Here is a 23,913-nt window from a genome sequence, read left to right on the forward strand (position 1 = left end):
TCCTGTGTGACCGCAATAACCAACCCACGGTGTGTTTGGTAGAACAATTTTATTCGAAAAAAATCGGCATCGCTAACACTGATAGAATGGGCTTTTCCCTTTCATTTGAAAGCAAACTTAAAATATTCTGTCGGAGGCTCCCAAACAACTTTTTTGTTTGTTTAAAGACTTAGGTTTTTCAATGAAACTGGTTCACATTTTTGTCCCTAGGTAGAACTGTAGACATTCAAATATTACAAAAAGTGAGAATCTGATGGACAATTTCATTGTGTACAACTTTGTAGAAAACTGCATTGCAATCTAAAATCCCCAGAGAAAGCTAAGAAGATATAAAGAAGAGTAGATAAAATTTGAACGAAATTAAGACTCTTTTGAAGGATGCTGGATAAGGCAGCAAAATGAAACAGTTTTTTTTCTGTCACAGATATATTTGTTTCTTCTTTTTTATTTCTTCACTCATTTTGGAATATGCTTGATGTAATCTTGAATAAACCTTTTTGCTCCCTAGCACCTTGTAGTATATATTTGGCCTAAACTTTAACTTTATATTTGATCAATCTCGATTAGATATTCAGTCATTTGATTTAGATTGAGAATTCTGATCGACAGTTTCATGAAGGATAGAAAAATAATTCGATGAGATTTATGTTCAAGTTTGTTAACTTTTGGGAATCGCTGTACATTGAACAGAAATCGCAATAGTAAATGAGAAATAAAGGTTTTGTCTATTGTACGAAGATAGCGATCTCAATTTAAAAGTAGATATAGAAAGTATCACCTTTACCCGAAAGACGTGTTGCTGTTAATGTCTACAGATTCTGAACTGAACTGGCAACACTGTCTTTTATTTATTTATTTATTTATTTCCTTATCTTCGATATACACCGTACAGATGCATTTTAAAACTATATATCTCTTATTAATATCTTATATCTATGCTTGGAAATGTTAAAATCATACACTGAAGAAGCTTCGTTAAATCTGCGGCAACATCTTTCCAGTGGATTATTTTGTCCATATGAAGTACGGTGTCTAGGGATCCACAACAGAGTGGGGTTACGGAGAACACGAGGAGGCGCATACAAATTAACGCCCGAGAGAAGATCGGGACTGTCGATATTACCTGACAGCAAGTCGAAAACAAAAACTCTTTGCAGGAAGATACGGCGAGTCGCCAGAGTCTGCAGACCGAGTAGCATACATCTATCGGCATAAGGAGGCAACACAACTGGATCATTCCATGGAAGTTTCCTGAGGGCGAATCGCACAAAACATCTTTGTATACGCTCTAGTCGGTCAATTTGAACGGCATGGTATGGTGCCCACACTTGCACAGCATACTCCAGAACACTTCTGATCAGGGCACAGTAGAGTGCTTTTAGTGCGTAGAAATCATCGAAGTCCGCCGTGTTCCGCTTTAAGAAGCCCAGCATTCCGAAAGCCTTAGCAGTTGTCGCGGTGATATGGTCGGAAAAGCTCAACTTCCTATCGAAGAGCACTCCCAAGTCACGGATCGAGTCGACGCTTTCAATTGTTTTGTAATTTTGTAATTTATTTATTTATCAGCAGAACGAAAACTTGTCAGTTACATAAACTTTGTATCAAGTCAAGGAAAAATTGTTCTACCTTTTAGGCTGTATTCATAACGTCCTGGAGTAAGCAAGCGTCCGAAACTGATTACTTTGCATTTATTAACGTTGACTTCCATTCCGTTAAGCGTGCACCATTCTTGAATAGTACAGATATCTTCTTGAAGCACTATGGCGTCAAGTGCAGAAGCGATAGTTCGGAAGATTTTGAGATCGTCCGCGTACAGCAATTTCCCAGACTTGATCCGACTACAGATATCGTTAATAAACAGGATAAAAATAAGCGGGCCCTTGATATGTCGTCTTTGCTCTTATCCTATATTATGATGGAAATCTTCAATAAACAGACTTGTATTACTTTGAGAATTTACTGAATGCATGGTCCAGCCTGATATTTTCTTGTTTGTTTTCTGTTGTGATCCGTGTTCAACGAGTAACGCCTCCAGAGATTCTTCTTAAAGGAAATTATGAAACTTGGTTTTGTTCTTTTTTCTAAGATTATGTGAAGTGTGTTCGATTTGGAAATAAAATTTAAGGACAAGCAAAAATCTGCATCTATAAATTCTGATGAATCGAATCTACCCCAAAAAATAACAAACCTGTATCAAAAACTCGAAGAGCTTTTTTTTATCTTTCAATCATCTTTCTTTTAATGTTGATAAAGACAAACAGGATTCTCAACCCAAAGTTGCAATAAAATCCGTCGTTTATTACAATTACTCGAACTGTCTACGTTAGTTCATTCAAATATAAAGCTTTGAATTTAAGCCAATTGTATTTTACCAGGCAGGATAGAATCAGGAAGAAGAGTCATTCTAGTTTACATTAGCTATCTCCTAGAGCGAGAAAAGAAATGAAAAAGGCATGCTAAAATCCGTTACTACATTAATCAACATCTTGAAAAGGTATAAGATTATCGAATAAATTTGATCAACACCTTTCCATCCCAAGTAGCAATTGCAACTTGTTGAAAGTTTTAAATGTTGCACATCTGCTACACAATATTTTTTATTGTTGGATATATTTGAAAAGAATTTCCACGGATTTTTAAACTGATTGTGCAACTATGTAACTATAGAGCTGGCCAATAGTGTTAAATATGCAAACATCAATAACAGTTGTGAAACTAATCAGAAACTTTGCTAACTTGCACAAACAGTCTAACAAGTTGCAAATGCCTCTTTGTTTGCCATTCCACCCTAAAACAGAACTGTCCAACTACTCAGTGCTCGACAAATAGCACAGCTACTGTTTTCATTATTTTGCTGCAATTATGAACATGTTGCACAACATACAAACAAAGTGCGCTTTTTCCATAACATTGTTGTTACCAAGAGAGTTACAAATACTATACAGTAACAAAGCGTGCTACTTGGGATACCTCCTTGTTCATAAAGTTTCATTTTCGCCCAAAACCCGGAAGAATCTGAAAATATATTTTTTTCTGCTGAGAATGGGACTTTGTATACATTGAAATTCATCTGAATTTACTGTTCATTTAAATCCAACATTTGTTGTAAGTCCTTGTTAATCGACTTCTTAATCCATAGGGCCCGCGCACACCTAAAAACTGATAAAATTTTAATAACTTTCTCGGGTGATTTTAGATCGATTTATAGCATTCTACGAAGTTGTAAATAATGAGATTGTTCATCAGATTCTCTCTTTTAGTATTTTTTGAATGTCTATAGTAACAATTAGTAGCAAAAAATGCGAATTAGTTTCATTAAAAAACTTAAGTTTTCAATCAAAAAACTTTTAAATAAAAGTTTGTCCTAGACCCCCCGACAGAATATTTTAATTTTACTTTCAAATGAAAGGGAAAAGTCCATTCTTTCATATCCCGAAGTTTTACAGATGCCGAATTTTTTTGAATAAAGTTGTTCGACAAAGACACCGTGCAACCTGTAACACCGGAACCAAAAATCAGAACCGAATGAAATTCAATAGCAGTCAATGGTATTGCTGTATCTTTCATTTGAAATCAAGTTTGTCAAAATCGGTCAGTGACTGCGGATCGGACAGTATCAAACTCAACAACGATCGTACCCCAATCAACAGCGAAGTAACAATGATTACGTCAAATGCCTCCAAACCAACACCACCAATAAAGAAACAAAGACGGATTTATAACAGCGAGCCGTAAGAACAAAAAACAAGAAAAAGCATCTAATACATAACCGCCACGAAAAAGGATCTCAACACGCAGCAGTAAGCTGCATCAGCAGGACCCAACAGACAGGCAGTTACTTTGTGTAATTTTTTTATTCTAGCATCTTGTAAAAACATGAAAGATCCACGGCTCAGTTGTACTAACATTGAGCCGTGCCGAATACATTGGAAAAACCTATTTTAATCCACCTAGCGGTGCAATTGTGCCTTTCTCAATCGTGAATCACGAGAATGTGTGCGTTGTTTATATTCATTAAAAGCTTTTAAATGCATATATTACATTTTATTCTAAAATTTTGAAGAAGAAAAAACAGCCACGGTAATATTGAACTGAAAAAAGGTGCGAAATCGGCAGTCCCAAAAAGTCGATTTTTATAAAAAAAAAAATTATTCGAGATAACATAAAATCTCGACGTTTCATGCATTTTAAAGATGTTTGGCATCAAAAATACGAATACGATTTCTGAAATTTCATGGGGTCCCCCTTTGAAAAAAAAAAATTGAGTTCCAGCTTATATGGGAATTTCATATGTGACCGGACGACTTAGTCTATATTTCCGGCCCCATATAAGCGATCCGCACGAAATTCTATAAACATCTGTGGGGATATTATAGCTATCATTTGGGACTAAGTTTGTGAAAATCGGCCCAACCATTTCCGGGAAACTGATGTGAGTTCGTAAATTTTGAAAGATGGCCGCTTTTCCCGGGCACTTCCGGAACCTATGGTATTCAATGTAGTCAACGAAAGTTTTGTTGGCCGTCGGTGACCTAGAACAGCAAATTTAAGTTGTTTGAGAGACATTTTAGCGAAATTTTTACCTTTTTTGCTTTCATCGGAGTATCGGTTTGAATCACAATTTGCTATGTGATCGCACGCCACAACCTATAACTCCGGAACCGGAAGTCGGATCGGGTTGAAATTAAATAGCCATTTACGGGGACGCAATACTTTTCATTTGAGGCCAAGTTTAGTCGAATCGGTCTAGCCATCTCCGAGAAACCGATGTGACTGTTATTTTGAATTTAGATACTTCCGCCGGGGCTTCCGGAACCGATGATGGTGGCCAAATAGACTTTGAATGGATGTTAGTGACCTAATACTACAAATCGAAGCAGTTGTGGTCATATTTCGAAAAAAAATCACCTTTATGCATTCATTGCAGAATTTATTAAAATCGACATTTTCTGCGTGTTCGTACTCATCACCCTGTAATTCCGGAACCGGAAGTCGGATCCATTAGAAATTCAATAGCAGCCTATGGGAACGTTGCACCTTTCATTTGAGACTAAGTTTGTCAAAATCGGTTCAGCCATCTCTGAGAAAAATGAGTGACATTTTTGGTAACATACACACACACATACGCACATACACACACATACATACATACACACAGACATTTGCCGAACTCGACGAACTGAATCGAATGGTATATGTCACTCGGCCCTCCGGGCCTCCGTTAAAAAGTCGGTTTTCAGAGCAATTGCAATACCTTTCTGTTGAGAAAGGCAAAAATTTCACCTTTTTACATTCATCGCAGAATTCGTTAGAATCGAGATTTGCTGCGTGATCGTACGTATCACCCTGTAATTCAGGAACCAGAACTCGGATCCACACAAAATTCAACAGCAGCTGATGGACCTTCCATTTAAAATCAAGTTTGTCAAAATCGGTTCAGAAAATTCCGAGAAACCGATGTGGACAAATCAACAAATTTTGTTTTGCAACCATACTCTTCAACTTGTAATCCGGGACAAGATGTCGGTTGAAAATCAAATTCAATAGCAACCTATGGGAATAGTATACCTTTCATTTGAATCTTAGTTTGTAAAAATCGGTTCAGCCATCTCCGAGAAACCGATGTGGACATTTTGTTAACCAATCCGCACATACACACACATACATACATACATACATATATACATACATACATACATACATACACACATACACACATACATACACACAGATATTTTGCGATCTCGGCGAACTGAGTCGAATGTTATATGAGACTCGGCCCTCCGGGCCTCGGTTAGAAAGTCGGTTTTTGGAGCAATTGCGTAACCTTTCTAGGCAAAAGAATAGTATTTAATTAGCTTAATCAGCATGAGTTCAATGTTATCTTCATGTGATTATATTTTGAAATGTTGGTGGAATGGGTTTAAAAGTGGAGGGAATGGGGGGTTAGTAGAGTGGGAGTGGAGGATGCGTCAGAAATCCTTCATCTTATTTTGGTATACGGGGTGGATGAAGGAAATGCGGGCGTGAGGGTGGTCCAAGGGGACGGTAGTGATGAAGGATGGAGATGTAAGGGCAAGGCGGGGGGGGGGGGGCAAAGGGGCTCTGACGCAATACTCAGCTGCATATTTTGCCTTCCATTTGAGACTTGGTTTGAGAAAATCGGTTCAGTCATCGCCGAAGAACCGATGTGACTTTATTTGTGGAATATGCCCGGAATTCCGGACTTCCGGAATCGTCGATAGTGGACAATATATTCAAAGAATGTTTGATTGGCAATCAGTGATCTAGATCTGCGATTAGAAGTAATGTGGTGACCATTTCAATAGTTTTTAGCCTCTGAGGTATTACGATTGTACCGATTTATATGGGAAATTCCAGTGTATCCTTACTAACACCCCTGTAGCTCCGGAAGCAAGAGTCAGAACAGAATGAAATTCAGCAGCAGTCAATAGTATTACTGCATCTTTCATTTGAAATCAAGTTTGTAAAAATCGGTAGAGAATTCGTTGGGGAATGGGTGTGATATTAGCTTAGGAACTTGGCGGGTTCCCCGGGGGCGTCATGAACTGTCATAGGTGGCCAATGTGGTCAAAGCTGCTTTGATTGATCATTAGTGATGCAGACCCGCAAACTAGAGTAACGTTACATCAATTTTAATATGTTTTACGTCATTTGAACATCATGGTGGTACCAGTTTATATGGGAATTTGCTGTGTGACCGCACTCTTCAACCCGTAACTCCGGAACCGGAAGTCGGATCAACTAAAAATTCAATAGCAGCTTATGGGAGCGTTATACCTTTCATATGAAACTAAGTTTGCGAAAATCGGTTCAGCCATCTCTGAGAAAATTGTGTGAGTTTAAATGACACACACACATACACACACAAACACATACATACACACACACACACACAGACATTTGCCGATCTCGACGAACTGAATCGAATGGTGTATGACACTCGGCCCTCCGGGCCTCCGTTAAACAGTCGATTTTTACAGTGATTGCATAGCCTTTCTTTATATGAGAAAGGCAAAAAGGAAATTAACGTGCAAATTAACATCCCTTTAAAGTTCAACAGAGATAACCTCAAAAAGCGGTTTAAGTTGAAAATGATAAAAGCAGTTTTATCGCTACCCTTCACACAATCTTCATGAAAACCACTCAATGTATTCGGGGAATTGTTAAAACACTACTAATTAATTTCGATGAAGCTTTCGCCAATGGGGTGGCAAAAAGTTGCTTATTTTGTTTGCAAAGATGGCCGTTTTTCGAGGGTTGCTAAGTTGAACCGTAAAATCACGTGTATAGTATACGATATTTTTCTTCAAAACACCACCAAAACAGCCGAAACGTCGGATAGTTCAAAACCAAATTATTTTTTGTGCATATTCTAGAAAATTTGGCGTGATGAGGCTGGAGTAAGCAAATATCCGATTTTTCTGCCTTTTTAATAAATTCCTCAGGAAAACAGTTACAACCCCCCCCCCCCCCCCCCCCACCCGCACATAGGGTTTTTCCAGAGAGAATTTTCTAACCAAAAAAGAGGCGAATGATCCTAAGGTTATTTTTAAAAAAAAATACGCTTGTTTCAAAACTTGGGCAGCCTACAAAGTTATGCTCAAAATAATACCTATTGTGTAAAACTTTGCCGAAGACACCATTCTTCTATAATGACTTACTATAAATTTAAGTGTCCGGGGATTTCCGAACTACGTTGATACCAGCACATAAAGGTCTAGATACTAAGCATCGAATATGCTAAAGACAATATACTTCTCTATCGTAACGTTTTTTTTTTTAATTTGCGACCACCGTGCGACGCTGTTGACATGTACGAAAACGTGAAAGAAGACAGACTATTTTGCTGGAGGGACGTAGGAAATGTTTTTACATGGCAAAAACGACTAATCACACGCATCAGTAAATAGTTTTTTACACATTGTACACACGGCTTAGTTAAGCTAACGCATTGAGCCATGTAAAATAAATGAAACTTAAAAAAGCGTTCGAGTTAGCATGCAATATCTATTTTACTTTTTTTCCTTTTAGTGGCATTCGATTAGCTAAAAATTACTAAGTAGGGAAAGTTATAAAAATTTAAGGCCAAAGTAGTCAAGTGAAAGCAAAGATGTGAAATACGCCAAGGTTTTTGCCAAAAAAAAAGATCTTTTGAAGGCAAAAAATTAGACGATTTTTGAAGAAGTTTTTTTTTGTAATGGATTTCGCAATTAGCACGGTTTCTACATTTATTCTTTTGAATGCAAAATACATTTCAGATTCTTGGAGAAGTAGAATAGACGGATCTTAAAGATTCCTTTTGGTTCGCACTTTATGGTTGTTTCGAAGCAGGATTAATGATTAGGTTTTAGAGAATTTTGCTAAACCGGAAGTCGCCATCTTGGTTATCAAGATGGCGTCAGACAGCGACGTTTGGCGTCTACTCGTCAAACCTGCTCCAAAAATACTTATACTCATTTGCTTTTTGAGATTTCCGTTAATTTTAGTTTCTAAAATGGCGTCAGACAGCGACATTTGGCGTCTACTCGGTAAGTCCGTTCCAATAATATTCACACTCATTTGGTTTTGAGAGTACCTCTGAACTGATAGTAGCCATTAGACATTTGGCGTCTACTCGAAAATCATGTTCCGAAATACCCATATTGTTGAAGTGCGAGCCAAAAGTATCTTCAAGATCCACCTTTTTAACTTCCAATAATCTTTTTGTTTTTTGCATTTAAAATGACTGATAAATGCAGAAACCGTGTTAATTGCGAAATTCGCACCAAAAAAACTTCAGAAGGATTTAGAATTTTTTGCTAAAATCGTGTTAATCATCACTTTACCTAAAATCGTCCATGTCTTTTGCATTCAATGTGACACGATTTTCTACACTGTCTTCGGAATTAACTTGGTTTATTTTTACAAGGATTCCTGAACTGACTGCTCCTTAGTTATAAAATATTTAAAAAAAAATCAACTTAAAATAATGAAATATTAAAAACCTCTAATTTTAAAAACTTTCATATGTAAAACAGAGAAACTAAACGTAATGTGCAGTATCGAATAAACAGACTTAAAAATCCACAAGTATCTTAAAATAACATGTTTCTCAACTATCTATCAGGGAATACAGAATAATTAATAATATATTTAATAATGTTTCAAAGGTTTTCTTCCATTTTATTCCACTATGTTTTTATAATTAAATGCACTTGCACTTCACTATTTAACAGATACCGGTATTTCGATTACTACTTGTAATCTTCTTCAGTGTTTGTATCAGTCTATATTTAATACTGTTAAATACAATAAGTTCACTTTTTTCCTATGTACTAAATTATTTTGGTTGATGGATTGAAGCCCCTTCCTGGTTACGCCACCTGTATCATTTTATTGCTCTGTACTAAAAGTTGTGTGCAAATTTATTTATGTTGAAAAGCAACGAGCATCCGAACGTGAGGAAAGTCCCTTATCCTATATACTCACATAGAGCCGTAAATCCAAAACTTATCTTTCACCTTCTCCGCACTACTGGTTATAACGCAACTCACTCTCACGTAGCACAAAACCATGTGAAAGAAAATGGTTAGCTCAAACTGCTTTATACGGGCCGTTAAACGACTGGTTGAACTTCATACCATACATAAAACCACTTATAAGCGATTCAGACTGGTTCAACTTTTGGATATTCATTTTCCTATTCTTTGCTGATTCCATTTTGGATTCTTAGTTATAAAAATTTTAAGTTTATTGAGAAATAACATCAGAATAAATTTTAAACTTTTTCATAAGATGAAAATATATTATAAACTAAAAACGTTTTGGAGAGTCCAGATACCCAACTGATCGCTACCATAAATACTAAGAATCACAAAAGGAATTAGAAAGAATGTTTCCGTATAAATATGAACCAATCTATTCTGCATGGACAAAAAACACGGGGCAGAAATCTTCCGCAACTATACATATTTTTATGCAGCCGATCAAAATCAACAAACAATCATATGCCAACACAATAATCCCAGCCGGCATCTAAAAGTTTCCGAGCCCAAAACATCCCTGCAATATTAGGTGGAAAAAAACGAATATTCTCACCTTTCATCGTGCATAGCAGACGAACAACGCGCCATGAGCAATGCACGAAAAAATGAATAATTACGACCAGTTTGCAAAAACGAACCGTCAACGAAAACACGCGAAACGGCGGCCGTTTCATATTACCTCCGCTTCTTCCGATTTACGAGGCTTAGTGGTGAAGAGAATATGCACCGAAACAGACCGCCCGCCACCCGAACTGAACGAACAGTTCTTGGAAGTCTGCATCTTCGCACATAAAAGCAGACGGCAGTATGGCATAGTGAGTGACTACGTTTGCGGAAACAGACGAGCAGGGGCAGCGCGTTCGTAAGGCTTAAATCACAACTTCTAAATAACAACACGGCGTTAATGTGCGAATCGTTTGCCGTCTCATTGCGGCATTCTGGTTTCTTTGTGTCTTGCATTTTTCTTATAAAAATTGGGATCAGATTTTTGCACTTACCACTCACTACCGCTATGTATAGATAAACGAGCGCTCACAGTAACGATGATGAAACTCACAGCAACGAGAAGTAAACCTTCGCAGACCACACTCACAAACACAACTAAACCAGTCACGCGATGAACATGGCGTTATATAGGTTCTAAATACGCATTCCACTCGAAATAAACGACCACGGCGTTATCTCGTTTTGTAGGGAAAGCCGCACCAGTAGGTATGTAGTGAACAAATAGATTTCGGATGTATGCTTATAGTACACACCGTTAACGTTACCTCCGTCATATAGGTAAACGAACGAACGAAAAATTTTAGGTCATCCTATGACTCAGGCACTCACAAACGTAAGCGAAACAAGCCGCAGCGGCGGCGAGGTTCGTTCAACGGGTAACGTGACCAACGCGTTGATAGACATCGTTGTGAAATTCGATGTCTGTGACTGGGATATTTGAGCCGGTCAGCATGATTTGTGTGCGTGGTGGTTGTGTACACAATATGTTGGCGGCAATGCTAGATTCTAGAAGCGTCGAGGGACAATGACTCATGATAAATTTCTGAGTACATAATGATCGTTCGAGCGTTGCGGGCCATACGATTAAATTAACTGTTTGAAATTTGATTATTTTATAAGTATGTGTAGCTGTATCGCTTTTAATTCCAAGTTGCCTACCAAATAAGGGGATTTTCTATATTTCTACGCATTTTTGATTTTTTTTAAGAAAGTATAGTCGGCATCAATTGTAATCGATAGGAGTATATATGCAGCAAATGTTTGAACGACTTTATTAACCCATTATAACCCAGCTATGTTAAAACTTTTGGTAATTTATAAAATACTTCTCGAGCCCTCATATTATGCCGAATTAAGTATGGGAAAAATAAAATAACCACTTTGTAACGTTTTGTTACGAAAAAAAACTAGCGCATGAAATTTCATACGCTGGGCTGATAGGGTATCAAAAAATCATTACAGAGAAAATTCGGCTAAAATCTTTATATTCAGCATAAAATCGAATAATATCTTCAACCTTGCGAGATCATTCATTAAGGCTCAAATTACCTCCAGGCTTGGTAGTGTGCGTAAGAAAAATTGTGCTCAGCTTTGCCACCAGATTATCCATTTAAACCTTTTCAAAACTCTAAAAGAAGAATATCAGTCGATTTATTAGATCATCACGATCCAATTCATGCCAAATACCTGCTGGAAAAACCATCGACTTAGCTGAATGGTGCTTTTGAAAAAGTGGCTTTGGTTTTTGTCATTGCGCTGTTGTGTTGCGTACCCCAGCACGGTGTGGTAGTGTAACAAAAAATCACAACCACTTTTTCAAAAGCACTATTTAGCGAAACCGATAGTTTTTCCAGCAGCTATTTTGTATGATTTGAATCGTTGTGATCTGATAAATCGGCTGATATTCTTCCTTTAGAGTTTTGAAAAGGTTTAAATGGATAATCCGGTGGCAAAGCTGAACACAATTTTTCCTACCCATACTACCCAGCGTTCGAAACTAACACATGCTCAAAAAAGGTAACTTGAACCTTAAGCAGCTTTTTTGAATGATTTTAACACTTCTCTCCTCTCTCGTACCGTTTCGTCTCATGATTGGTTCGTTGCATCAAACAATTTTTCCCTCAAACTTTGTAATTATTTTAAGAAAAAGAACCTTTTCTTACGAGAATTTACATAAAAATACATATTCTGGGTGGAACCAGGTATGATTTGCTATGTATTAAGCATTTGTTAGTCTTGAATGCACTGATTCAACGTTAAAATCAGCGAGAAAGTTGTGAATCCCCTCCTGGTCCTAAAGAGGAAATAATTTGGCCTAGGAAAAAAGATATCGGTTCAGCCTAGCGTATAAAATTTCATACCAGCAGAATTTTCGCAATTGTTTCACCAATTTCTTCCATTTTGTCGCACTGATCCACATCTTTCACACCTCTCATGGCCATTCGTTCACAATCCGAAACAAGAATTAGTGATTTAGAGGAGAAAATTAATAATATGTATTGTTCATATTTTGGTTTGAATTTCGTCCAACTTTGACATTCGAAAACACTATGGAATTTTATAAAAAAAATATTATTGAGCATACACATGATAAGTTATAGGGTATTAATTAACGTTCACAGAAGACCAGAAGTTTGAAAACGCCTTTATTGTACAAGTATGTAGTTAATTCGAAGTTATCTGTTAAATAAATAAAAGGTCTGCACTTCTACGATTTGCAATTTTTTTGAGGAAATACACTATTTTATTCTTCCAACAAATTGTAGCTGGCACATTTGATTTGTGTAAAAATAAATAGGTCATTGCTTTGAAATAAAAGCTATCTGGTAAATAAACGAAATTTCAGAACTTATACGTACTTTTAATTTTTTTAGAAAATTTAAAATTTTCAGCTTCAATTACAATCGCTTGGTGTATAAAAATATAGAGGTCATCGCTTTGAATTTAAAGAATACTTGAAAAACATTCTGGTTTTTACGTATTTTATGGATCATTCCTATAACAAGCTATTATTTTGTATAATAATAATAATGTTTCACTATATTTGTACAAACATTTTTTGGATGTGGTCCAACTGGAGCTATAGAGCTTGGTTGTCGGAAGGGCTTCCTGTCAGAATCACTCATTATAATTGTAATATTGAGTGTACGGTTAAGATGTGAGGCCGTAACGATTTATGAAATTGTTCGGAGGAGCGTTTATAAATAAGTGCTAAAACGTTCACTTAATCACCGGGGCGTTTTCATGTTTGCGATGGCGCGGGCGTAGGTGTGCGCTGGTGATCGCGATGTTAACTTGTTTGATCAGGTGGGCGATTGTATGTCACATGTGCTAGTGTGTACGTAGCTTTATTTATATGAATTTGACTGTATAACCGTGTAGTGATTTGCACATTCGCGGAAATTCTTGAATATTCGCGTACACCGCGAGTCTAATGTTTCATTTTGAGTGCACGGTTCAGATGCTAGAAGAGAGTGAGCTTCTGACATATCATTATAGTTCCTGGGAACTATGAGCGTCATTAATTTTTTTTATGATAATCCAACTGAAGACATGAACCTAAACTACTAAAACCGAGTACCGATGGCGTGGAAACGCGCATTCGTATAGTTGCTCTTGAAACCACGTTTATAAATTCGTAATTGTTAAAACATTCAACCAATTACCGGAGCGTTTTTATGTTTACGAGATCGCATTTGTGATCAGAGTTGCATTATCACGCAGAGCTCGAGCGTTTGTATGTTAACGGGCTTGATCGCGGGGACGTTTATGTGACGCTTGTATGCAACTTCGAAAAAATTCGTTTGTATAACCGTGTAAACGCTCGCATATTCGCATGGGGCTTTGAATGTCCGTAAGATCCGCGATTTTGAGTGTGCGGTTATTAGATATAGAAGGGAGTAAGTTTACCCATATCACTAGACTCTAGTGACTAAAGTAACGGATCATAACGCCCTTCTAGTGTGTACGAGCTTTGGTTTTTTGAGACTAAGACTAAAGGGATGGACTAGTTGCTAGTACCAAAGATAGAGGCTTCAGAACGCGATCGATTTATGATTGCATGAGAACGGATGTTGGAATAATCGTACTTGAGACCGCGTTTATAAAGTTTTTAGTGTTAACGCATTGACTCGATCGCCGAATTGTAAGCGAAATGGCAGGCATAGGTGTACGCGGATGTTCGCGATTGCATGTCCCCATGTCTAACCAGATTTGTATTATCGCGAAATGCACAAGCGTTTCTATGTTAACGTTTGATCGCGCAGTCATTTATATGTCGTCTGCTCTAACGTGTATGTAACTTTGCGCGTTTGAATCTATATAACCTGTGGCCATTTGCATATTCGATCAATCTAAATGATAGTGCGGGCCGTCATCTTGATGTTTAATTTTGATTGTACGGTTAAAGTGAAGGAAGATGAGCTCCCCATGTCACTGAAGCAGTGATGTATCGCTGGGAAATTCCATCTTCTGGGGTTTTTAGTTTTGAGCTTTACCCGGTTTTTTTCCAAATCTTTTTAACCCGGCCGAAACATGGGAATTTTCCGTTTTATCTGTTTTATGATGTTCAGGCAGTTTTTTTTACAATCTTACATTTACATTCAGGCGACCTGAAATTTAAATCGCAAGGATAGAACATGCTTTGTCAAATCCAATTCAAATAACTTAAAATGTAAAAATCGACAATATACACATCAAGCGTAAAAATCGGATAGAGATCGTTCAGCATGAGAATCGCTTAGAAAGTTCTTACTGGAAAAAATGGGTAAAGATGAACCTTCAGTATAATTCGTTCGCAGGAAAATCTATATAATGTTACATTCAAGATCGAAAGTCGGATAAAGAAGAGTTGTTTGTAAGAACCGGATATTTTTTACGGTTTTTATACTGAAGGTTTTTTTTAATCGACTGTTTCATGGAAGAGCTCCTGTCCGATTTTTTCATTCTAATATATTTAAAATAAGTTTTACGAAGCATGTCCTTGCGACTTTTATTTTCGGTTACTCATTGATTCCGCAGCCTAAAAAATCAGCTCGTTTTTTATAATACATCGAACAATAGTCATAGCTACCCTGACTAATAAAAATCAGAATATTCGTGTGATACCCAAGTCACTTGTATCCTACTTGTTACTTATTTAAGAAACTGTTTCACTTTAAACGAAGTTAGATAGGTATTAACTAAAAATTTAGTAACTACGTACTTAATTCAATGAAAAGCAAAAATAAGTAGTATGCTGAAAGAAACTGCACCGCAATAAAAACTCTCACAAATTGCAATTCGAATTCTTTCGGCTGGTGGTGGATTCGCAATAAGAAACACAATCGACACTGATTAAATCGAGAAAGACTTATCAGAATTTTCAGATTCTAGCAAATCTTAATGCCAATAACGCTCATAAGTCAAAACAAAAATGTTTAGATAACAATATATTAATGTTCAATTATTAAAACATTAAACATTAAAAAAAACCCAAACTTCCCATGAAAAAAAAATTTTAAGCGAAAAAAAACTTGGAGTTTTTTCGCCAAAATTTAAAAAATCCGTTTGGTACATCACTCACTATGGCGCCCTGAGACTTGTTGTCTAGCGTACACTCAGGTTTTTTACGCGGATTTTTGCGCAGTTTTTTACGCAGATTTTTGAATTTACGCGGTTTTCATTTACGCGGATTTTTTAAGTTACGCGGTTTCCATTAACGCGGATTCTTTAATTTACGCGGTCTTCATTTACGCGGATTTTTAAATTTACTCGGTTTTCATTTACGCGTTTTTCATTTACGCGGATTTTTTAAATTTACACGATTTTCATTTACGCGAATTTTTAAATTTACACTGACTTTTAAATTTGCGCGGTTTTTGAAATTTACGCGGTTTTCATTCACGTGGCCTGTATACCCCGCGTAAAAAAATCCTGAGTGCATATAAGTTTCATAATTTAGAGTGAAATTTCCTGGACGAGTACGATATATGATCTCGCGAGAGGAGGCGTTTATATGTAGGCGCTTGGGATCGCGACCAGGCGTTTTAATGATTGCGAGATCATGCGCGTAGTAATGCATGAACGATCGCGATTGCGACCGGCGTTGTAATATCGTAAAACGCTAGAGCGTTTGTATGTTATTGTGCGCGTTTCTATAACCGTGTGGTCGTTTGCTCATGTGCTTTTGAGTGTCACCGAGAAAAAAACAGCAAAAAACAACAGACTTACCTAAGTAACATTTAAAGCTTTATAGCACATTACAAGAGCAATCGAAATTTTAAAAGCTTAGATGGATGTACGATTCGTGTACTACAATAGGTTAAGAAAAGACGATAGATATTGTTACAATCATGCGTAGAACAGCAAAAACAAATTGAAATAAAATGTCTCCCGGCTTCCTTGATTCACCACTATCAAGGCGTATTGCAATCAACATCGTGAAGCAACTTTCTGGTAGAGATCAATATAAAGAGCTACAATTATTTTTAAAATAATATAAATTACTAGTATCCTAGCTGTCGCATTAAATGGAGATTTACGATTAAACTAATATTAGTGGTTGATACACTACCGTTATTCAAACTGATACATACAGCCTATGGACATTTTTATGAACATTTGGTATAAAATACATATGTTATAACTATTGAATGAACATGTGCAATCGCAAGGCGCAAAACTAATTAAGTTGCGAATCGCGCGTCACATACCTTATGGTTAGTTACAAAATTGTTGCTCATATTCCCATCCAGATAGTGTAAAAGTCTAAATACTTTATTCAATACACAGTTATTTAAGTTCAAAAACTCGGCCAACATTCCGGCTATTCGGCAAATTTAAAACAGAACCCTTATATTAAAATGTTAGAAATATTCTAATTCAAAATAATATTACACGGAAGCTGTTCCCAGACAAGCCAACATGTCATCATTCGAATGAATACAATGAATGAGTGTATACAATGAATAAAATAAAAAAATAGTTAAATAAAATGCACAAAATGAACAAAATGGGATGAATTCAATACAATTAGTGAAATGATTCAAATGAATGATTTTTTATTTATGAATAAAATAAATGCAATGAATAAAACTTAATGAATGAATGTAATTAATCAAATGAATTAGACTCATAAAACCAAACAAATCTTCAAAATAAACAGACTTATTAGTCGCTTTCAAGGATGCGCCAGGCCTTTGGAATGGCCTGAAGATCAAACAATCCGGATATTCATTGCAATACAGTTCGTCCCTTATCTGCTTGATTTTGATTAATTCTTAATTCGGAGTGATACTGATCCTACTGTGACAGAAACGGAATCGATATATCTCGTTTTTCACTTGATCAAAAAAAACCACACACTACCCTGATGTAGCTGAGTCATGTCATTCAAGATTACCAAAGAAGATGCTTCGCATTAAATTGATAATATACTATTAAAATGCAACGAACTCCAATCTTGGATAGTAACTCCAGCAGCTACGTTTAGCATATCGTCTCAATCACATCCCTAGTAACAGTTGAGGTTTTATGGTACTCTTCAAGACCTTCTTCAAATGCTCTTGTAGTGTGCTATAAAAGTAGAGTTGCTACTTTGGATGGGTATACATTCACCCAATAAAAATTATCAAAAGAAGTTAATGCTGCATCAACCCAGTGACAATCGACATCTTCTGACAAATGTTTTAGTACATATATACATGCTAGAAATCGGGTTTGAAAATTTCTCAATTTAATTTTTTATTTTCATGAAAACAATTCAAATTTATTTTTTATTTTCCGAATCCCGGGAAGCTAAAAACTTTCGGGAAATGGAAGCTCTATGTGCATAGCTTTATTCATGATCCAACAAGAAGAGTGATTTTACTTCAATCGAAAAAACTGAGAGAAGTCAGTTAGCATTAACAGCATCAAGAAGAGGTAGTTACATATTGTTGCATAATGATGAAAACCTTATCGAAATGTAACCACAAATTCAAAACTATATCCTTAGTTGGGGGATTGAAATACATCGGTGAGCAAATTAACCGCACAACTACCCCATCGAAATACATACCCTCCTAGAGTAATCGATATGCTGATGCAGCAAACAATCATAATACGGCTATCAAGCGTAAAATTGTTTATCAAAAGTTCGATCGTAAACGTGGATTTCTCATAACAGGAACAACTGACTATTATTATTATCGCTTTCCTATCATCGAAAACTATATAAGCATCGGTATACGCTTCATTCATCATGCCATGCTCATATTTAGTAAACTATTGCTGCTGTGTAATGTTTTCTACGTACACTGAATCAAGTTGTGGTGCTATTTTGGGAAACATTGAAATAGTAATACATCAAGTTTCGGAGTTCTACCTTCTGTTTCGACATTCCTGCAGTCGTTTTTCGGCAGGCAGGAATGTCCAATAAAAAAATCTTACATTAAGAGGTCAAATCAACTACACCAATTCGTTCAGTGTGTGCATCGCAATCACCTTCCACATTACACTGCTCAATGGAGGAAATCGCTGAGCCGGAGACGTCAGCAAAAATAATATGTCGGTATTGTTCACTTATGGTTGGATTATGATCTGGGAAATTACACAACCGACAGTCGGGCCGTCATATTTGAATAACATAGGGGAATGGTAGGGTAAGTCCGACAATTTAAATATAATATTGGTATCATCAGAAATAAGGCATCAGAATATATTCGCTCAAATGGCACTTTCCCCATATGTAGTCGGGTATTTGTGCCTTGTTCATATTGTCTTCCAATCATTTTCTGAGCGGAATGAAAGGAGAAGAAGGAGAGAGGCAGTAGATTTGGAATGGAGGGCAAAATATCAGCACAAATACAAGAGCAGGTAAGATAAATCCACAAGTAGTTCAAATCACCTGCGAGTAAGCCTAAAGCTCTTTACCACATTCGATAAGGAACTTTAGTATGTCTCAGAATATCAGTCGTCCAAACACGGTGTCGTCTAGGTAGGGACGACCGAAAACTTGAAATCGTAATTTCGCTACTGCTGGGCACTTGCATATCAGATGATATGAGGTTCCGCAGTCGGATTCGCAAAGATCACATGAAAATGACTCAGCGCGCTGAATAGTTGCCATGTGATTGTTGAGTTTGCCATGACCGGTTAAAGTCCTGGTCAGCATGTCCCGTAGTGCAGTAGGGCATGGTTGTTCTAGAAACGCCTTTGTTTGGCGACATGTTTGTAGATTTTTTCAATAATCACGGTACTCGGACGAAACACATGACCGCATTTTTTTCTCTTATCCAACTTGTCGAAATTGACAGGGCGGGCTCAGGACCAAACGATTTATCCAACCCGAAATACATGCAGAGGGAACAATGGTCGCTTCCAGAATAGTATGGAAGGTCCCATTGTCAAAAAATACCCTCAATATCTAGGAATACGCCCAAGCTAGATTGCTTGAACGGGAAGCCATTTTCATTGTTGTAAAAAGCATCGTGTAGCAGAGTGATCGTGGATTTACCACACTGATATGCATGTTGCATTTTGTGCAGCGGATATTCAACTAAACTAACGTTCCTGATGTGATGATCGATTATCCGTTCCAAAGGTTATAGAAGAAAAGAACTTAAGCTGATGGGCCTTTAAATCTTGGCTTCTTCATAGCTTGTGCGCCCACCTTTGGGAATAAATCTACCAGTATGCAAGATATACCCGGTAGTAGGACTGGTAAGCATTATTTTTTTAAGACATGTTTGAAAGAATAGGGGAACCCGGGGCTATTCGGACCTACTTAAGCAAATCGCTCTTTTAGGTGGATAGATGTGAAAAAAAATTATCGGTCAAGGCCCTAATTGCTAGTTTGAAACCTCAGCTATATTTTGGTACCATTGAAGTTCATTTGCATCATTCCAAGACAGATTCTACGTTTTTCCATCCTTTTACAATGTAGGGGTAATTCGGACCTCCCTATGGGGCAATTCAGACCTTAATTTTTTTAAACTTTTTTACCAATGGAATTATGTTTAACTAAGAAATATTTATTAGAGAAACTCCTTAAGAAGTAAAAAAAATAGTTTTGCAAAAACTTAATCTGGTTAGTCACAGCTATCGATTGGCGCATCACGTATTTTCTTTGCTGTGGCGTGTGCAATCGTGTGCGTAGTCGTAAGCCACTGAACGGTGGTTGATGTAATAGGGGGTCCTAATAGCCCTGTACGCTCATTTCGCACAAAGGTCTTTAGCGTCTTTAAAATTTCTGTAATTTCACCCAAACAAAAATCATTCTATAAAATAGGAGCCTCAAGCTTACTAAAATACTTATCTAAAAATACTTCACTATTATTTGTAGCTTTAATCACGGTTTTACCATTAAAATGATTTTTGTTTTGAGATTGGCAAAAAAAGTTTTAAGTTTAAAAAGTCAGAAAGTTTTACGATTTTCTGAGAAATAGAGGGGGTCTGAATTACCCCCACGGTCTTAATAGCCCCGCCCCCCCCCCCCATATTTTGCAGCAGAACGGGAAAGATTCCACCTTTGTATGGAGCAAAGCTGTCAACTGGCCAAGCCCATTCATTGGTAACCAATGGTATCCAATGTTATGTTGACTAATTGTTAGAAAATATCCATGAAATTAGTCGCCAAGTTGTCCGAAAAAAGGTCCTAGGTTATAGTAAATAATTTGCTCATGATTCCCCATAATTTGTGAAAGCCCGTTTCAGCTACAATATGATACAACGCTTCTGAAATCATCAGAAGGAGATAACGATAACGCGAGCTGTGAGCTCCGATATGAGGCACGCGTCAACAGCATTATTTGTGAGAATGCAAGCACGAGGCATTTCACGTGGGTTAGTTATGCCTGTCTTGTTGCAAGCAATGATGGCAGTGTTAAGTAATTTTCCAATATAGAAGATCCGTTATGGGAGTATGGTTCTTGAACCAATACTATAGAAGCTTTGCCTTCCTGCATAAGTCGAGATAGATTCATAGTTGCTGCACGTTTACGCTGGAGATTGATTTGTGCTATTCTAACCATTGTTGATTAGAAAACTGTAGATTTCATTTTCAACATATATTGTACAACAACTAGTGGACACCAAGCAAATTGGGATGTAAACGCGTGTAAGGAGCCATATTAGGTTTAAACGGGACCCGACTTTTTGATCCCCACGATTTGTGAAGGAAATAACGGTCCACTATGTGAGAGATTCGCTCAACACAATAAGGGCAAAACCCAAAATGCTCCGTGCACGACTGCCATATGTTAGACCCTCCAGCCGTTAAGTCCTCTGCACGAAGCTCTACCTTAACTTAGGAATCCCTGTTTTCAGTCGCCTTCTACGACAATGTGACCAGGCACCCAACGGTTTAAAATTTGGTCGGATGCAACACGGCCTCTGGCATGGTACTGTAAGACATGCACGTGTGCTTCGGAGAGATAATATTTTTGTCGATAACTAAATCCATTTCACAGTGGTCCAGAAGGTGAACTTAACAGTAATTTGAACTTAAAATAGGGAACTTAACATTAAATAACGTTTATCCCTCATAAAATATAATTTATTTTAGTATCCATAAACAAAAAATAGCAATCACATTTTATATATCTTGCAATATTTTTTAAAAAAATAGTCCTTATAACGAAAGTAGCTAAACAATTAATGAAAAACCAAATTTAAATACAACTTTTCAGTTTTCATGTGTTGCTAATATGTCCTTTAGAAATCAAATTTGTAAAATTTCGCCACAAAAATATACACTATGGATTTTGTTCTAGCTATTCTAACGCGGAAACAACAACGTGCGAACAGCTAGAAAAAAAATCCATAGCAAAAATTGTTAGCGACGTGTGTCCTGCTGCCTCGTCAGCAGATAACTTAATAGTTAGGTATGGGGTAGCTTTTCCGCCAACAATTTAAAAGTTGTATGAGTATTACTTCAGTTTTAAATCAATATCGCAAAAGTTATACAAGCAAAACCGTTTTTTGAAGAAAAAAGTACGACTACTGGAGCATACATGTCTACAGTAAAATTTTCTAAAATTAGTACCTTTACAAGTTCACTGAAGGTAGTACGGCTTTTTTGATTTTAGTAAAATTAGAACTACCCGAACTGTTGATTACATCAAAAGAAGAGGCTTATAAACATGCAAAGACTAAGGCTAAATTGTTTGAAAAGTTGCTAAATTTACATTCCGGATCAGTGTTCAACTGGTGTAGTCGGTGCTAAACTTATTCAAAATTGGGTGTAATTAGTCTCGTTTTGGACTGGACCGGCAGTGCAGCTGGCCAATGTTGGGACTATACTTAAAGTGATCAAATAAGCTAAAATCGGAAAAAAATAAGTACCACTGTTTGTCCATAGAACACTGATAAAACCAAATTTTATCGCGATATTAAAAAAAATCCTGAATTTCGTGTACCAATTGAATTAAATATTGAGCTAGTGACAACCATAAATTTTAAAGTTTTGTTATGTTTACTTTGAATTTTAAGATTAGAATTTGAATTTTTGAACTGTTTCACAACCAGGAACAACTCCTGCTTTGACTAGAATATCTATTTTGTATACTCTTCCTGATTAAAAGTTGGTAAAAACACTTTTATCATTTTATAGACTCCTAACACTTTAAAGATTTGAGTTATATGTTTCGTCTTAGAATCATCAGTAATGTGCAGTCGACTTGACCAGCACAAATAGACGGGCGATGTCCCTTTAGCACAGAATTTTCGATGGTAAAACATTATTGTTAACGGTGCTTTATACACGGTAAAAAATACGTTCACAAATTCATGAACAAAAGGTCACGATTTCGTGAACTGAACGATTTACGAAAACCGCGACCAAGTTCCTGAAATTATGAATAATAAACCTCGTATTCATGAAACTATTTGAGTTTTCTAAAAACCAGTTCGACCCGAATATATACATGGCGTTACATTAGAATGTTTGGTTGGGTTTGGTGTTGTTCCCTGGACATGTTTAGTTTTTGTTGTTCATGATTTGGGAATACACAGTAGACAGCCAAACGTTGTTCATGAATTCAAGAGCTTATTCGCGATTCTTGTGATTTCTTATGACGTTAGCAGGATTAAAGTTCATCATTTCAAGATCTTAGTCGCGATGTTCGTAATTTCCATTCACGTTATTGTGATATTTTAGTCATGAGTAGATTGCTTCATGATCATGATTTCAGGATCTTTGTCACGATTTTAAATATTTTTGTCACGAGTTGTGTGATTTAAGTTCATGATTTCAGGATCTTAGTCGCGACTTTTGTAACTTCTGTTCATGTTATCGTGGTAATTTAGTCATGAATAGATCAATTCATGTTCATGATTTCAGGATCTTGGTCACGATTTTAGATATTTTTGTCACTAGTTGTGTGATTTGTGTTCATGATTTCAGGATCTTAGTCACGATTTTCGTAATTTCTGTTCATATTATCATGATATTTTATTTTAGAGCTTACTTTCAAAGAGTAATGTAACTAATGTTCATGATATGAGCAGTTTTATCATGGTATTCGTAAATTCTCTTCGCCTTATTGTGATCTATTACTTTTTTGTTACTAATGGGTTTTTTACTCGGAACAACGTGACAATATGAACTGGATCATTATAATAAGACTCATTCGCGATATCTGGTTCTTTGAACTATTTCACGCACACTATTTTGGGTTCTCAGTGTACTTTTCGTTTTCTGTCCGGACATCACAATGAACCTTATCAAATAAATAACGATGTTCGAGGTTCTAATAGCTTTTTTAATATCTACTGCTCGTACCTATACCTATTACTGGTCTATTATTGGGTATTTCATAAAAAAGTGCAAGGAACAAAAATGATTCCACGAACAATACTCCAACTTTTGTGATAGAGTTCACGTAAAAATTTCATTACC

The 23,913-nt window shown here is 36.6% G+C and overlaps 1 protein-coding gene across 6 annotated transcripts in view; it reads right to left on the reverse strand.

Moving 5' to 3' along the window:
• LOC131686753 (zinc transporter foi) overlaps nucleotides 1-23,913 on the reverse strand; it is an 88,416-nt gene that overhangs the window by 34,450 nt on the left and 30,053 nt on the right. Inside the window, exon 1 of one of the 6 annotated variants that reach the window (XM_058970711.1) lies at nucleotides 10,547-10,644. The exons of 4 other annotated variants lie outside the window; for them this stretch is intronic. The gene's annotated coding sequence lies outside the window, so the exon portion shown is untranslated. Of the gene's footprint in view, nucleotides 1-9,492; nucleotides 9,569-10,546; nucleotides 10,645-23,913 lie in introns of those variants that run through there. One more of the 6 variants, XM_058970709.1, reaches the window with a different exon arrangement.

This window comes from Topomyia yanbarensis, chromosome 3 (assembly GCF_030247195.1).
Source record: "Topomyia yanbarensis strain Yona2022 chromosome 3, ASM3024719v1, whole genome shotgun sequence".
NCBI lineage: Eukaryota > Metazoa > Arthropoda > Insecta > Diptera > Culicidae > Topomyia > Topomyia yanbarensis.